The sequence below is a fragment of the Stylophora pistillata genome, chromosome 1, assembly GCF_964205215.1.
Source record: "Stylophora pistillata chromosome 1, jaStyPist1.2, whole genome shotgun sequence".
NCBI classification, from domain to species: domain Eukaryota; kingdom Metazoa; phylum Cnidaria; class Anthozoa; order Scleractinia; family Pocilloporidae; genus Stylophora; species Stylophora pistillata.
The window spans coordinates 40,667,121-40,686,204 of NC_142519.1; the positions used below are offsets into that span (position 1 = coordinate 40,667,121).

A 19,084-nucleotide genomic window follows, 5' to 3' on the forward strand; every position below is an offset into this window, starting at 1 on the left:
GCTTTAAACAGGCTTAGATTTGCAGGCCAGAAATTTGTCACAAATACCAATTACCAACAGTTAACTGTCAAATAACAGGATCCCAAATTTCAAATCTAATTCAGAGCTAAGAATTAAATAAAAAAAAAAACTTTTGAAGCTTCTGAAAGTTAGGAGACAAAAACTAAAGAGCTTATTAAGAATTTTTATTGAAATAGAGTTTTTGCTATAAATCATGAAGAGGAGAGATATTTCACAGACCACATACAGCTGCAAGATCAAGTACTAACTTTTCATATTAAAGGAGACATGCAGCCAGATAACTGTAATATAACCTCTTCAGCCAATAGATGGTACATTTCATAAAAGGAGAAATTGTTTATTTGCTTCTTCTTGTTAATCCTGTTGTGACTAGCAGTTTGTGTGAGTGTTTTACTAAAAAGGAGCATTTTTGGCAAATTCTCACTTTCTTAGAAAATTCATTCCCCATTTTGTGTTTCACTCAGCTGTCTGACTACCATTACATTGTGGTCTACTGCTAAGTAACGAGAGAGAATTTCACACAGCATAGGCACATATATATAACCTCAGAGCTACATGTACCTTCCTAGATGCTACTCAGTAACAGTATAAATGACTTGTTATTAGCGAAAAATAAATTTCAGTTCATAATCACTTCAAACAACTGGTCGTTTGATTTGTGTTCTCCTTTGTTCAACAGATAAAAATATGCCAGTACTTAAAGGGAATTGTTTCAACTAAAATCCTCTTAAATTTGTCAAGAGTAGAGAATATGATTGTGGAGGTCTGATCATTTTCACCTAATGTAGAATAAAAAGTAACCAATCAAAGAGACAAAAATAACATCATATTTACTAGTCTATAAGCTGAACTTGGCTATAAGCCAAGAGCCTACTGTAAACTAATCGGTCTGCTTTAATCGGGAAGATTCTTGAAACATGTAAATTGAAAATACTCCGCTCTAAGCTGAGACCATATTCAGAGAATTCCATTCTTGAACAAACTGAAATCAATGCAAAAGTTTTGAAACAGAAAAGAGTTTCAATGCAGTATTGCCGTTAAAAAAAATTCTGACTGAGATAACCAGAGAGTAAGTAGTCAGTGAGTCACTAGAGGAAAGATCACTAGAATCTCTTTAATGGAGAGTTCAAGATGTCAGCGAAATGCACAACGATGGGCCGTTACACTCTGAAATATCTGTGGCTGGATGAGAGATTACTAACCTTGTCATGACTGGTTTACAGAGCAGAGAAGCCAAGGTAAAAATTAAATTCTTTTCAGGTGATTGCAAATTTCAACACCATAACATGTGACGAGTTTATTTTCCAATCGTGGAAATGGCCAATTCTGATTGGTCAGTTTCAAAATTTTAAAAACACTTTCACAAGATCTATACACTCGTTCAAAACCTTCAGAATCTCTTGTACTCTAGATGCTACGAAAGATGAAAAAATCTACTCGGAAGAAACGGCAAAACTAGTGGATGAGGAGGAGATGGACAACAAATTCCACGCCGACACTAAGTACAATCAGTTAAAGCCCTATTTACTACATGCCAAAAACTACAAACCACTCCTTTGGAAGCAACCACATAAATAAAGTCAATGACCAACTTCAACTTGTTTTGTTATTTACTTCTGCATGCAATATCCCGGCTTATAGACAAATATATCTATGTTTCCTTTGAATTTACTGTTTCAAAAAAATTATGTTTGGAAAAACACTTGGCTATAAGCCGAGAATTAACCTTCTCTAGCTCAAATTTTCCGGAATTTGGTAATATTTTGTGAAAAAAATCGCTCGGCTTATAGATAAATAAATGCAGTAAGTAATGTTGCAGTCCATCTATATGCTCAACAGAATTCTGTCATCCAATTTAAAGCAAATTCTGCCACATTTGATGTTCAAATTCAATTAAATGTGTGAGCTGTGAGTGTCAATTCAATGAGTCATGAAAGTACATATATCTGTCCAAATCAAGTTATAGTATAATTATTTGATTATTTGATCATTATTATTTATTAATATTTGATACAGTGTAGTCTTATCATGCAGGTGATGATATTCCTGAGAAGAACTCTGATGATGACTTTCTACTTAGGTTGTCAAAATGTCAGTTAGCCTGTCACTGCCTACAACTGTGCTTCTCAAGTCTACCCTCACCTTAACAATCAGAATACACAATCTAATATTTCCCCTTCAATCAGCATTCAAATTAGTTCACACATCATGTTTGTGAAGAGTAACAGTCCTGTTTCCATCGCACTCTAAACAAGTAACACACCCCCTCTCCCCTCCATTCAATGTTAGCCAAATGTTCATGGAATATCACGATACAACATTGTTTTTTTGTTTTTTGCTTTTTGTTTTTTTTTTTTTTTTGGGGGGGGGGGCGCAAAATGGTGAACTTAGCGAGGGAAAAAGAGATAAAATTGAAGCAATTAGGGGTTGAAAAGATCAGTGTGTCAACAATTTTGTTGCCAATTGTAGATTCAAACCATGAACTGTAAAATGGATTTGATTGTACTCACCCCAGCCAAATCTAGATCCATGCCTGGAGATGATGCTACCACATCATTCTCATTTATAATGGGAATACGGTTCATAGAGATGAACTCCTCCACTGTTGATCTCAAGTTATCCAGTGAGTATTTATCAGAAACATCCTGTTTTGTTATCAGCTAGCACCTGAAAAGCACAATAAATTTTTTTTCAATAATTCTAGTTACAAAACACTTAGCTGTCAAGCTCATTTACAGGTTTTAGACACAAGATAATCAGATAAATTAACAATAATATCACTAATTACCACCCCCCCTCGAAACAGGCAGTGAAAAAAAAATTAAAAACTATAAAACAAAAAAGTCAAATAGCAGAAAAATTGAAACTGAAAAAAATTATAAACTAAATATTACACCTAAAAAATTAAAAATAAATAAATAAAAATAAAAAACTTTCAAGCTAAAAAATTTAAAAACAAAAAAAAATACAAACTACAGTGTATTGCTTGGACACTAACACTCATGCTTGAAAATGTGTGATAACACTACACTGACTCTGAGAAAGAAATTAGTGAGACTGGGGTGAGTATGTAGAATTAAACGTACTACAAATGAACGATTTGTAGCCAAACGTTGCAGAGGAAACAAATACTTGACTCGAGTTGTGTTCACAGCAAAGGAAAGAAATAACACAAGCCGTGTGTGCACCAATCACAACTTTGAATGTGACTTCAAATGTGTTTTACCCTCACTATTAAAACAGATGGATACCACCTTAGGAAATATAAGATAATTATACTCAGATGATCACCATTCTGCACATTCCGAAGTGTTCCCATGTTTATGATTATATTGATGTTCTATGATTTTGGCACATCTGTCAACATGAGACTTCTTGCATCACAATAAAAACTTTTATGATTATGGAATCCAAGAGGCCTTTGAAGTTAGAAAGCAAATCTAGGAGTGTCAATTTGCAATTAACATAATTGACCGCTACCTTATGAAAAAATGCCTATTAATGTTAAGATTTACTAAAACTTCATTTGAATAATATTTCATGATAAACGTATCTATACATGTACAGTGTATGACTATGTATATCTCTTGGTACATTTTGTATAGCATACCTTTTAGTGAACCAAAGTCTTAAGCCTCTAAAATGACTCCTCGTCTTAAAACCTTTACATTCAAGATATCGAGGATTTCTCGGAATTATTTGATTGCCATTCATGGGGCATGAAATTGATTCTGGTGACTTTCTGAGGAAACTTAAATAATTAAGTCATGAAAGTAGACTTAAGAGAAATTCATGGGTCTCGAAAGTAGGCTTTCAAAGAAATTCACGGGTCATGGAATTCATTCTGGTGACTTTCAGGGGAAATTCATGGGTCATGAAAGTAGACTTAAAAGAAATTCATGGGTCATGGAATTCATTTAGGTGACTTTCCAGGGAAATTAATGGGTCATGAAAGTAGGCTTTTAAAGAAATTCATGGGTCGTGGAATTCATTTAGGTGACTTTCAGGGGAAATTAATGGGTCGTGAAAGTAGACTTTAAAGAAATTCATGGGTCATGAAGTAAGCTTTTAAAGAAATTAATGGGTCATGAAATTCATTCTGGTGACTTTCAAGGGAAATTCATGGGTCATGAAAGTAGGCTTAAAAGAAAATTCATGGGTCATGAAAAAAATTCCCCCCATTCATGGAAAATTCAGGGCTTAAAATAACCCCATGAATTTTCATTTTGCAGTATTCATGGGCCATGAAATGATCTTAATTGGTTTTTCACTAGAAATTCATGGAATTGTCATAAAACTACTAACAGTTCATAGTGATATCTGAGAGTATAGAGATTCCTCATTATTTTTTCTGTGATTTTTTCCACATGATCACCCCGTAAAATTCTCTTAATACCACTTAAAGTTTGAATTTTGATCAAAATGAACCTCACTAATATCTTGCAATAGTCCTTAAAACATACTTGTCCGCATGTCAGGCCATACTGCTGAAACATAGCTTCACAGAGTGATCACAATCCTCCCTGTCCCACATGCTCTTGGTTCGTAAGGCCTTGTCACTGCAAGAACACAGTATTGCTAATATTGAGTACAGTTCTTAAGTAGGTACTAATGTAGGTAATAAAGAGGCTCATGATAAAAAAAAAAACACTGTTCTCAGGGCTCGAAATTGTGACCAATACAGTCGCATTTATGACTTACTTTTTATGTTTGCGACTAAAAAACTATTCCCGAGGAGTCGCAAAATTGCGAGTAGAATAAAAAAGCCAGCAGTCGCTACTTTGCCACTATTTTTGCCGAAATAAATAAAGAAATGAAAAAATATATTGTCGTGTGCCTTGATTATCATAGACATTTGAAGATATAGGGTAAAATTGTACCTAATTTATCCGAATTGTTGTGCACGCAACGCCATTACCTTGATCGGCCGCCATTGCAGGGATCTCTTCTTCACACCTCGAGGTCGGGAAGAACGGCCGCCATCTTGGATGTCACAATGTTATGCGCAGAAAAGCTTGCCCGGTGCAAAACCCAGGGAATCAGCCTAATAAAATCCGAAACCTGGATTTCAAACTACCAGATTTTCCAGTGAAATGCAAAGATTTCTCTGAACGCACTTTCTTATTTCTGATTGGCCGTGACTTCCTCTCGACTCAGTTTCCTAGCAACCACATTCAAAATGGCGCACGGCTTTGGATCAGTACTGAAAGTAATTGATGTCGCACTGTTTAATCAGGACGGTTCGTTTCGACAGCTGTGTTACATTTGACAACCTTTTCTGTAAGAAGAGTATTCTCCTCTTCACTTTGTACATCGAATGTGAGAAGTAACTTCAAACCCTCCCGGATGAAAATTCGAATTTATACTTCGACAGGTGAGAGGTCTTAACAAGACTTTTAACTTAATCGATGTCTATGAAATGTATGTTATTAGGACCACTGCGTGCTTATCCTTTAACAAATGCTGAAAGAACTGATCACCAAACAATGGATTGGTGGACAAAACAATGACCTCCAGTCCATTTACCTAACCTCGTTGGACTATACTCAAACATAGACCAACCTTTTTTATTTTTTCGTTTTGTTTATGGTTAGTCACAACAAACACCACGAAATTTAGGCGATTATTTTAAACATTCAAAATTCATCAATATCGTTCATGAAGTGAGGTGAGAAATCGACAAAATTAGTTAACGTGGTACCTCCTTATATATATAGTTTTACATTTATTATTCAATTGTGCTAGAGTACAAATAACGCGCGAGACGAGTACAGATATCACGCGATATTTGTACTCCTGAAATATCCGCGAAATTCGCCCACACTGAAACAACCATTTGGCGTGTTGGATAATAATCTCTTATTAAACTTTTTTTTGTGTAGTATCACTGAGTATTTTTAGTCGTTGTTTGTAAAACGACTCGCCCTATGGGCTTATCAAAATATAGCACAACTCGTAAAAATACTCCGCAATACCACACAAAAAAAGGTCGGATGAGATATATTTATTATGCAATTGTGCTTTGTAGAGTACAAATAACGTACAGAGGTGAGTACAAATATCGCATGAATGAATGAATTTTTACTCATTGTTTATATTTTGACCTGCCCTATAGGCTTGTCAAAATACAGTGCAACTTATCAAAATACTCAGTGATATATACTACACAACAAAACAATATATGTATTGATGTACAGTGTGTACAAGAAACAAAATGTATCAAGAGATTCATTAACTCAAATCGTCATGAATGCAGTTTCTCAAAATAATGTAAAACATATTTTGATGAGTGCTGCTACAGCTTGTATCAGTGTTTCTGTTCTGGTTAATTTAAGCCCCCTCAGATATATACACTGTGTTTGTAAGGCCCTTTATTTATAAGCCCTCCTAAAACCCCTTACAAAGTTGTATTTGCCCAGACTATTAATTAAACCTGAGTGAGTAGTTTTATGATGTTAGTACGCTGAGTATTAATGGTATTGTTTTCAGCATAGTTCTTGTAAACAGACATACTTGTTACATTTTGGGGTTCAAAGTCACTATAATGTGAATAAACTGATCTGCAATATATGCATGTACATCAGCATCAATGTTACCCAAGGAAAAAAAAAAACAGTCACTAATAAAACAACATAGAAGAATGAATTAGGGATCAAAATGGTGACAGATATGCTGTACAGTTGTACATAGGCTCAGACAGACAGCTCTGTTGTCTCATCTTAATTTCTTTCTCCACAATTTTAGATTGCTTTAGCATAATTGGCACCATATCTAATAGTGCTTTGTCTCCTGTACCATTTACAATACATGTTAGTTGTGAAGGACATTAGCATTTTTTGATTGATTATTGATTAGTTCACTAATTTCAGAATGATCTTAGATAGCCACATAGTTACAATGCTTATCTGTTTTTCTGTATTTCTATTGGTTTTGTAATCGGACCTTTCAGCGTCACCATACACGCGCATATAAAAGGCAAATTTAGCGCCCTTCTAATCAGTTCTTCGTAAATTTTGAATAGCCTTGGTAAACTTTCGCCCTTTCATTTTCTCAACCTCTGGCACAAGCGGGACCGATATGTGAGTACCTTTGTAACTTTGTTTTTCCCTCTCCAGTCTTTTCAGTGTTGGGCGACAATATATACAAACAAATATTGCAACGATCTGTATAGATTTAAGATTTAAAGGCCAAACTCGTGCCAATTTGCGAGTCAGTGAACGCCCATCAATTAGATAGAACAATGGGCTGTTTATCAGTCATCAAAACTCTTTTAATTTCTTTCCAAACCTTTGTTCTGTTTCACTTGTATTGTTAATCTTGTTATAGACTTTAGAGCCCAGTATTTAACATGCGATTCTTTGATCATGTATTCCGCGGCTTTTCGTTAGATTGATAGAACTTCGTTGTATTGTTGTTTCAGTTTATGATCGATCGTTCGATAGATTGATTGACTCTCAGAATAATCATTATTTTCGTCATTGATTGTGGTTGGTGGTCGATTGCCTTTCAAGAATAAAGATTCGTGCAAACAGTCAACTTTGGGTTGTCATTTCGATCAGTAAAATAGTCCCAAACACCTTGTTAACCGCCTTTGGAGCGACACGCCCTTAAACTTGAGAATTTAGATTTTGGTCGCCGTAAACACTACATTTTAAGTTCTATGGGTTGACTTTCTGATGGAAACTCTTATCACTGTTTAATGTTTCTCACTGTTACAATTCTCATGTGTTGGTGTCATGGCAACCACATTTTTATTATAGAACACAAAGTTTTTTAGTAATTTGAATCATATTGGATTAAGCTTTCAGTAGTAATGCTGGGCATCTCTATGATAACCCTTATTGAAAATCTTTCCTTTTTAGTAATTGTTCTTAGTTTTTTTACTGAACCTGGCTTCTTAGCTGAGTTCTCTCTCTTGGTTACTAAAACGTCCAGTCCATTTGCAAGGGCCATTTCTTTGCTGAATTTTCATCTGCAGCTCAAATTGAATTATTTATTGAAAATTTTGATTAAGATTTGCCTCTAAATTTTGTCCAGTAACATGTGGCGTTATAGCTGACAGCTGGTAGTAGACTGCCCAACTAATATCTTGAAGGCAGGGGTTCAAATCCTTTCAATGCCTGAATTTTTTTTATTTTTTTATTTTTTTTTAATCATCTGATTTTTTTTTTTTAGTTTTCCTTTTTTATTTATTTATTTTTTAATGAAATTTTACAGTACTCAACAGTACACTGCAATACAATACATTACTTACAATGCTGCTTTAACTTGCACTAATAACAATATGATGAATATATGAAGTTCATTTATTTTGAACTGCGGTTATAGACACGTATGATGCACGATCTTTGCAGTAGTAAGTGCTATTTATGCAATAGCGAATATCAGACCGGAAAAGAAAAAATCAGGCCTGTACGGGATTCGAACCACTGACCTCTGCAATACTAGTGCAGCGCTCTACCAATTGAGCTAACAAGCCAACTGGGAGCAGGCTGTTAAGTTGATTTGTAATAAACCCATGATGATAAATTGGATATGATGATTATATGAAGTTCATATATTTTGAACTGCGGTTATAGATACGTATGATGCACGATCCTCACAGTAGAAAGCGCTAGCAAAAATCAGACCTGAAAAAAAATCAGGCCTGTACGGGATTCGAACCACTGTCCTCTGTGATACTAGTGCAGCGCGCTCTACCAATTGAGCTAACAAGCCAACTTAGGGAGCAGGCCATTAAGTTGATTCATAATAAACCCGTGATGATAAATCGGATACGATGAATATATGAATTAAGTTCATAATTATATTTTGAACTGCGGCTATAGATACGTATGATGCACGATCCTCGCAGTAGAAAGTGCTACTTGTGCAATAGCAAAAATCAGACCTGAAAAAAATCAGGCCTGTACGGGATTTGAACCACTGACCTCTGCGATACTAGTGCAGCGCTCTACCAGTTGAGCTAACAAGCCAATTGTTAGAGTGCTGACTAATAACAATAAATTATACTATATCACTTATGGCTAATTATAATGTTTACATTACTTAGTTAAATATGGTATTTACAGTACACCACTGGCAATTACATTACTTTTCTTACATTATTCACATCTCTTTTTTTCATTCAGATATTATTATTTTGCAATAACGCATGATCTGAACAAAAAAGCAAAAAAAAAGGTTTGTTGACAATATTAATTTGCATTTTACTACCTTAGATAAAGTTCTCAATTTTCCTTGTATAAATTGTAACTTATTAAGATCTTTCTCATTATTTTTACCACTGTTTATGATTGTATCTTTTGTTAATAGGATAAGCAAATCCAGTCGGTGTCGGAGGTAATATCGCTAATGGCAGGAGGGGGGTAAATCTGAAGTAAAATTTGGTCAACAGATAAATCTATGTGGGTTTTATTAAAAATATTGAACCACTATATGATTTCTGGATAGAATTGAATACTCACAGGGCACTGACCAAGAAGGTGTGTTCTAGTGAATCAGGATTTTTGCATTGAAAGCATTAGTCATCATTTCTGATTTTGAATTGCTTGAGTTCCTTATTAGCGACAATATATTCTGGGGAAAACCTTATAACCAAATCCTCTTAGCTTTTTGTCACTTGTTGTTTTGTAAGTTTTAATTGTGTAGGATCTGTTTCCAACCAGAGTCAAAGCTCACCAAATGTCTTGACCATCTTTTAACGGCAGTAGGTTCTGTCCCAATCTTTTCTTGAAGTAATTTGTGGTAATCTTTACATCTACATTTAGTTAGAGATAACTTTGTTTTTAGACTGATAGAAAATATCCCATTTGTCTAATATATTTCTGTTTGTTACAGCAGTTAATGCCTGTGCTTTTCTCTTCAAATAGTTTGGGATTGCAGCAATAAGTTGAAAATTTTTAATAGTTTGGTTCAACATTATATTACCTTTGAAAATTTTCTAGAGATAAGAACTTACTGTCTCTATATAATATTAGTACTTTTCCAAACAAATATTTCCAGTAAATACTGATTTGCTCTCTATTGTAATTTCTTTATTGTTCCAAAGAATAAATTCACTATAATTGTAAACATCAGGATAACCCCTGCGTAATTACTTGAAATGTTAGTCTAACATCTTGTTATAAAAAAAGAGGCATTTTCTTGTCAAAGTGCTTAGAGTTGTAATTACATTTCAATAGGAAAGACAATCCTCCATATTTATTAAAATAACTATTAGGGATAGCTTGCCAGGTCTCATATGTGAAATTTAGAAACCTGCCTAACCAGCTCAAGTGTGGTGATTTTACCACAGTGGATATTTGGGAAGTTCACACCACCATATTTTACTTCATCTTTTTTATTTTTCCACAAGAATTTGAAAATTCTATCTTGCCCTGTTTTAATAACTGTTTCAGGAACACTTAGCATTGAGGCCTGAATGTTTTCTCAGGTTTCTTTTCTGCAATTACTTATAAGAAATTACAGTCTACTTGTGAGGATCATTTCTTTGCTTGAATTTCATCTGCTGGTCTAATGAAATTTGTGTCATGAGAAATTAGTATATCTTCGTTAATAACTGAACCACTTGTTCACCAGTCACCATTTGCTAATTATAGGATATGAAAAATTGAATTCATTTCCCTCGTGTTTTTATTTTCTTTTTTTTTAGTTTAGTTTAGTTTTGTTTTGTTTTTATAGAGATGACACAATGTCGGCTAATGAAAAATAGATGATTTGGCTGCACTTGTCTGGATTTCTACAAAGAACAACCTTTGGAACCATTTAAAAAGGTTTCAAGAGTCTAAGTTTAACATGATCTTAGGAAAGATCATTTCTTAATTCAATTCCTTTCAAAATTGTGAAAATCCTTAAAATGGTGATGAGCATCAAGCCTCCAATAACTCTTGCTGAAGAGGTGATGAAAGAGTAAACACATAGTCAGCTGTTGAAATGATTTTCAGGAGTAGCAGTGAAAAACAATTTAATAAAAACCATGACATGTGTAATATCAACTAACTTACTCACTCACAATGCCTCAGTTGCAACTAAATTAATTGGCAAAATTGGGTCCTCCACTAATTTCTTTCCATTAGCTTACTAATGACAACATCATCTGACTTCTGACAGTAGAAGTGTTTAGTTTATTACTGCGGTTCATCAACCTGACCAAAAGAAAGATGCCTCCTCTAAATTTTTTATTTGACCTTACTAAATGCATCTTTCAAACAGCCTGAGTAAAAACATGTATAACTTCAACATACATTCTCCCCCATTTTCTAAATGTGAAAATTAAGGAATAAAGGTAGTAGTTTCTAAAGAAGCTGTGGTGCTTGCGTCAGTGGGTGTAACATGGTAATTTGGTTTTATCAGCTTAGTTGAAATTATAAATTGGCCACTGCAAAAGAGTTAAAAAGCTGGTGTTTGGAGCGTTATCCCTTAATGTCAGAGCGGATGGAGGAATTGTGGGGTGTGGGTGTGTTTATATGCAGAAAGTGGAGCTATGCTATTGGTAAGAACATGGTGACGAGAAAACAAGAATGAATTAATGGAATGAATTAACAGCGGTCGTTGATAACTATTAACAAACAAATATAACTGCGCGGAAAATTAGGAAACAGATACATGAAAAGACACTGCTATTTCAACTGAGGCAATTCGGTACCTTTTCAGTAGAGTTTTTCCTACTTAATCAGACCTGACCATAATTTACATTTGTGTGAGAGATTTCAAGTATACTTATACCCTACATCATCAACAAGGAAAATGATAATCACTCGAACAGTATACTTAAAGTGTACTTCAAAAATGGTACTGCAGCTGTACTTAAGTAAGTGCAGTACCATTGAAGTATGATTGCAGTATAACTATTATTGATGCAGTATACTTGTACTATACTTAAAGTAAACTTCATGGTTATCTTTTTGGTAAGGGATGCAGTCGGAATTTTCCTTTTGTGACGTTTGTAGTACTGACTGTCGATCAATAAGTTGGGCGCGGTGAAGACTCACTTGAACGACAGAAACAGGGTAACCAGGTTTTTTTCGAAAAACTGGCACAGTGACATCTCTACATAAACGACGAAGTCCTAGAAACTGAGAAAAGGGAATGGCATTCTTGACATGAGATGGGTGCGAATATGAATACAGAAAGTAGTGTGAGTTTGTAGGTTTGTGATACACACTAGTGCATATACCATTTTCTTTAATTGAAACTTTGATGTCTGAAAAGGACAAAGAACTGTCGGAAATTTCCTAGGTATATTTTAGGGCTGGTTCAAAGGAATTGACTGCGGTTGTATACTGAATTAGCTCCTCTGCTGATCACGAAATACTTAATAGCAAAATAGAGTCATTTTAATGGACTTACGGACGTTGAGTCAGACTGGTTTCGAAACTATCTGACAGACCGAAAACAACTCGTAAGTTTTGGTAAAGAAAACTCTGATCCAGGTCTTATTACCTCGGGTGTCCCGCAAGGGTCAATTCTTAGCCCTTTACTCTTTGTCCTGTTTGTCAACGATCTGCTTATAGTTCTAAAACGATGCCAGATTCTGATGTACGCTGATGATACAGTTATGTATTTCACCGCTAGTAATGCCCAAGAAATAAGTAGTACACTTACCAGTGAACTTCCCAAGGTTAATGACTGGCTTTTAGACAACAGTCTTTTTATTCACCAAGGCAAAACTGGATGTGTTTTATTTTGTACTGGCTCTAGGTTAGCAAATGCTAATCTCTCTGTGAATATCGATGGCAAGGAGCTAACACGGGTTGCTGAGTATAAATACCTTGGTGTAATCTTGGATGAGTCGCTTTCGTGGAACACACACGTAAATTATGTAATAAGCAAAGTTAGTAAGAGAATAGGAATTCTTGGCCGCACCGGGCGTAGCATTAGTATGCATACTGCTGGTATAATTTGTAGATCATTTATTCTTCCTGTTCTTGATTATTGTGATGCCGTTTGGAACTGTTGCGGCCATACGAATGCTGATAATATAGAAAAATTGCAGAGACGTACGGCAAGGATTATCATGCAAACTAACAGCAGTGATGAAGCGCTAGCTCACCTTAATTATGATACGCTGAGACTTAGACGGGAGATTCACACGTTAAACCTTGTGAAGAAATGTCTCGATAAGCGCTGCCCACAATTTTTAATGGACTACTTTTATTTTAATAGAGATATCATACAGAGAAAGACGCGGCAAAGTAATCATCTCCGTCTTCCCTCCATCAAACTAGAATGTACAAAAAAAAGCTTTTTATTATCATGGATGTAAAGTTTTTAATCGTAATTTGTAGTTTTTATGAATAGTTTGTAATAAACTTTAACCTCTTTTTTAGGATTTTTCTTCTATTAGCTTAGTTAGGATTAGTTTTGAGTATTTTTATATTTCTTTTATCTAGGGCCTCTAAGGATATCAGTTTTTGTAACTGTGGGAGTTACCCTAGCTAAATAAAAGTATCTACTATTACTACTACTACTACTACTACTACTACTACTACTACTACTACTACTACTACTACTACTACTACTACTACTACTACTACTACTACTACTACTACTACTACTGCTACTGCTACTGCTACTGCTACTGCTACTGCTACTGCTACTGCTACTGCTACTGCTACTGCTACTGCTACTGCTACTGCTACTGCTACTACTGCTACTGCTCGTGCTCCTGCTCCTCCTCCTCCTCCTCCTCGTCCTCCTGCTCTTCCTCCTCCTCTCTGCGGGGTAGAGGAGGAAGCGCCGATACAGTCGTCAATATAGCGACTGCAGAGTTCAGGTTTCAGCCATTTATTGGCTGAAAAATTAGTATTCGACAAAACCTACAAAGAGATTGGCATAGCTGGGTTCCATTTTAGTACCCATGGCTACACCATTGGTTTGTTTAAAAAAATTGTCCCCGAATGAAAAACAGTCGAGTGTAAGCAGTAGTTCTGCTAGGTGAAGTAGTGTTTCAGATCTAGGTTCCTTAACAATGCGTTGATGAAAAAAATGTTTGAGGGCCAGAAGACCTTCGTCATTGGGAGTGACAGTATAAAGAGATCTAGTATCCACAGTGAAAAGAAGTTTGCCTTGGCCGAGGAAATTAAGGTCGCGAAAAATTTGAAGAGCGTTTTGGCTGTCTTTGATATATGATAGTAAAGTTTTGACGATGGGAGCCATAATGTTGTCTAAATAGTTGGAAAGAAGTTCGGTGGGACAACTGCGAGCCAAGACAATGGGTCGACCTGGGTTGTTAGGTTTGTGAATTTTAGAGAAAAATTAAATAGAAGAAGTTCTAGGAGTGGTAATGATGAGATTTTTTGCTGTGGCCGGCAATTCTTGTTTAGCTTGTCTAGTTCAGTTCGTTAATCGTCTTTTTGACGGCGTTTTGATTAGTGAAAGTGAGATCTTTGTCAAACTTTTGATTAAAAGAGGTGTCAGAAAGTTGCCGCAAAGCTTCTTTTTGGTAAAGATCAGTCCTCCAAACAACTAATGCGCCGCCCTTGTCGGCTGCTTTGATAACAATGTCTCTGCTTTTTTTTAGGTTTTTCTAGTGGTGACCGCTCTTCAAAGGAGAGATTGGAAAATTTCGTGCTACGATTGAATTTAAGTTTGTTAATATCGTGACGACATTTTTTGATAAAAAAATCTAGTGATGCGAACCTGGCCCTCTGGAGGAGGCCATTTAGACTTCGAATCTGAAGTGTTTCGAAAGTGTATTTGCGCGAGGTGTTAGAATGAAAGTTTATTTACAATTTGTCACTATTAGCAATGAAAAGCCTCATTGGGGGAGTGGTCAATTATTATTAGGATTTTAACCATTATTATCATGATTATCATGACTATTATTATCTTATTATCATTATCATCATTACTTGAACTTCGTGATAACGGAAACGTGGTCGGAACGTTTTCGCAACTTAACCATCTTTCAAAATCACTCGTCTTTAAAACACTTTACTGACGAGGTACTACTTTTCTTGTCTTCTCTACTTATGTGGTCTTGTTGCAGTGGAGTGAGAGAAGGAGGTATATCCGCAGAGGATCGCCAACTTCGGAGAACAAAAAAGGACGTCACTTGGTAAGTCTCGCCTCCATTTCACTCTTTTTCTCGACAAAAAGGAAAATAGGCACTGCTTTGTAGAGGTTTCAACGCTTTGGGTAAACCCAGAACGAAAGATATTAAAACAGCCCGTTAGAAGTGCCAAAAATATTTTAAGTTGTCGATGAGGATTCTGTCTACTGATAACCGACGGCATCAATGAGCTCTGTTGCTCTGTTTTTTCTTTTGCATCTTGTTTGTTAAGGTCAGTGTCACAAGTTCTACAGACAAATTATAGAGCGCAGTAAAGCAGTACCCTCGGTATCATTTTTTACTCTGGAAAGTTGATCGATTCTGAACACTCTGAGCTTGGGCAACCGAAACAGACAGAACTGCCCCTATGACTGTTTATTGTAATATATTGAAAATACTTTCACAGAGGATGAAAAACAGTTGTATTCCCTCTTGGACATGTGTAAATCAACTCAACATGTGTTGCTGAAACAGGCAAAGCAGGAAATAGCCATGGGGAAATGTAAGAACAAAGTGGACTGTATGACTGAAGAAATGGAAACGTTACAGAAAATTACTACAGAAGATGCTAGGCCTAAACAAGCGAGTAGCAGGTTGGTGTGAACTAATGAGCCACTATTAAAGTCAATAACTTTTCTGCTTAATTAGACACATATTACTGATCTATATATACAAAAAAGAACTAAACCTCGCAGGGCTTTTTTCATGCTTAATTGGTTATATCAACTAATTTGAAATAGTAAATTGGCCACCGTAACGAATGAAAAAGCTGACGTTTCGAGCGTTACCCTTTCGTCAGAGCGAATGGAGGAATTGTGGGTTGTATGTGGTTTTATATGCAGAAAGCGCAGCAACGCCATTGGTGGGAACATGGCAACGAGAAAAACACGAATAAATTAGTGGAATGAAAAGCGTTCGTTGATACCTGTGGGATTAAGAGTGCCGATTTGAAAGATTAACTTTAGTTCAAGAGTTTTACTGTTTTCCGTGTTGCGTAAATGTAAGGAAAGACCGCAGATAGCCATATGTTGTTTAGAATGATTAGGTAAATTAAAGTGTCTAGCGACTGGTTTAGATGCGTCCTTGCCATTCCTTTCCACGACGCGAAGGTTTTCTCGGAATCGGTCAGCTAGTCGTCTTCCTGTTTCGCCGATGTATAACTTTTTGCAATAAGTTATGCAATAGATAACGTTGGCGGAGGTGCACTTGAAGTGATCGGTGATCTTAATGGATCGCATGGGTTCCGATATTTTCTCAGCGTTGTGAATGAAGGGACAAGTTTTGCATCGTGTGCGAGCGCATTTAAAAGTGCCGGGTTGGTCATTAGTTTGGAATGAACTTGTGACCAAAAAGTTGCCTATGTTTTTGTCGCGTTTGAATGAAATAAGTGGAGGTTGCGAAAAGATAGTGCCAATCTCTGGATCGTTTTGAAGTAATTCAATTTTTTGAAGAAAATCTATAACATTTGCCTGATCGACAGTAGCATCTGAACAGGCTCTTAAGTCGAAGACGGTACGAAAAGGAAAGCGGGAGGAAAAACAGCGATGACGGGGAATGGGTAAGGAAGAGGGCGCTCCCCCTTCCTTACCACTCCCTTATAAGCTACTTCATTCGGAGTTAATTCCAACTGCCGTTAGGGGACTGTTGACAAGCTCTCTCGACAATCAGGCACGTGTGGCTAATGAGGTTTTCTATTAGCGTAGTAATCGACCAAAAGATTTTGTATGGATTACATAAAGCACTACCCACGTTCCTGCTACCTAGCTAGTCATTTTCTTTTTAATTTCTATGATTACTAAACTTTGTTCCTTTAGGAAAATTAACGTGAAATAAGAAATCCGGCTTTTTCTGATAGAGAGGCTACAGTGTAAACTCCTCCAACAAAAATGAAATATATGTTTACGTTGCGTAAGTATTTGAATGAAAATAAAGCCTTGGTAAAGTCTTGCATTTCAATCAAAACAATCAACAAAGTCATGGTGCGAAAAGGTCACAAAACTCAACTCAACTCCGAAAGAGAGTCCTCGTCAATCCCAGTGTCAAGTTCAAGGTCTCTTAAACGTGACTTAATAACTGATCAGGTCACGCTGTCGCGCTGTCGGAATATCACGCTGTCGGAATGTCACGCTGTCGCGCTGTCGGAATATTCCAAAAATACCAAGAAGGAGAGAAAGCGGAAACTGCCTCGAAATAAGTTCAAGATTGGATTTAATCTGTAGCTATAGTTCGCTGGTAGAGCGGAGCTCAAGATGACTGATCATGGGCTTAGCTTAGCTCTATTGGTGGACTTTGGCTGAAGAAAAAGACTAAAATCTTCCTGTCTCGAACGACCAAAAAAAATAGAAACGAAAAATGCGCTCACGAAGGTTATTCTTTCTTTGGGCTGTTTTCAACCGAGACGGAGGTGATTTGTTTTACGACCCCATTTTCTTCAAAAAACTGTCTGGAAAACTTGGCCTACAGAGGACATGCCACATTTTATCGCGCAATAAATTTTTCTTTATCGCGCGATTATTTAATTATTATATGGCTGGCAGCACCAGCGGGAAGATGACGCGAATCCTATGAGTCTGATTGGCTACCCGAGCGGGCAGGGCAAGATGGGCCTATCTTACCCGCTCAGGACTGCCCGCTTTGATCCCGCATAAGAGAAAAAGAGGGTGGGGCGGACTTTAAACTTCGTAACTTTTGGACAGTGTTGGCGACGAAGTCGCTATTAGCGACAGAAGAAACAATCAAAACAAAGTTAGAATTAAACGAGCCTCGTGGGCACATTGTGCTACAAACACAGTTGGCTTTCTTTCCCGGCTCTCGAAATAAACAAGTCATTATTGAGTCTTAGTAATTTCAAAGCGAAATAAATTTTCCATATACTGAATCCTTTATTGACCAAGCTTGTTCGGTCAAGATGGCTGGATATTATCCTCGTTCTTTTATTTTGTTTTTATGGACCTCAACCTCGTCTCAGTGCATAAAAACGCTGAAAAAGAACTGGGCCAACATCCAGTCATCTTGACCTCAAGCGTGGTCAATAACGCGTATCACAGGATCGTGAGATGCCCATAAAGAATCGACCGCGCGATAATTTAGAATTTATTGCGCCATAGTTTTTCACTTATCACGATATGATTTCGATTTCTCGCACCATATTTTGCTTTTATCGAGCGATAAATGAAATTTATAGCGCGATGAAATTGAATTTAAAAAGTGGATAGCCTGTCGTCTATGGGCCACAGTATGTTTTTGCCTTGAGGAGAAGGAAGAAATACTCGCCCCATCGACTTGCACGAGTACAGTAGAGTAGGAGATCAATATACATGCTACAGGGCTATTAAACTTGTGACTGAATTTAATTTTTTTTTTTTTCAGGGCACAAAGATGGTGTCTGGGAAATCGGCGTCGTTAATTTAGCAATGGCTAAGAAGAAGGTTGACAAACTGTTAATTCACATATTCATTTGAACAATGATTAAGAAGCTCCCTCATGGATTGCCCGAGCTATTCCTCTCAACTGAGGCCTTTGATCTATTGTCGGATTTTAAACCAAAAAGGTTTTGATTTATGAATAAATCAATATCATTACTTCACGATCTCTGGGTAGTCTTTTCATGTGTAACACCCTCATTCATTTGCGTATAACTTCTTTAACTTAATCTCTCTGGCTTTTATGGTTTGATGCTCAATCTACGACTACGTCACAGCATTGTCCAAAGAATAATTGCTTTCATATTACCTTTCCGTGAATCGTTCGTGTTTGTGTTTGAAAATATGCGAAGAGGGGCCCTGTTCTGGAGGGAATTTTCTCTTCAGATTTCCTTTACCAGCACGGAGATATCAGCTGCATTGAAATTCCATCGCCCGAGTGTCACTGGCACCTTCAGTTAAGGAAAAAAAATATGCTTCAAAAACCATATAATTTTTATCCCAACCAGTACAAGGTACATCATTATGAAATAACAACATTGACTACGCTTTGTAACTCCAAGTATGATCTGCCTGAACATTTAGA

At 36.4% G+C, this 19,084-nt stretch overlaps 1 long non-coding RNA gene across 1 annotated transcript; it reads left to right on the forward strand.

Moving 5' to 3' along the window:
* The first annotated feature begins 5,195 nt into the window (after window positions 1–5,195).
* LOC148742524 (uncharacterized) lies at window positions 5,196–18,662 on the forward strand. The gene is made up of 6 exons (XR_016000078.1): window positions 5,196–5,395; window positions 7,043–7,100; window positions 9,153–9,204; window positions 15,014–15,082; window positions 15,483–15,669; window positions 18,446–18,662. It is a non-coding gene; the product is annotated as an uncharacterized LOC148742524 (long non-coding RNA).
* The last annotated feature ends 422 nt before the right edge of the window (window positions 18,663–19,084 follow it).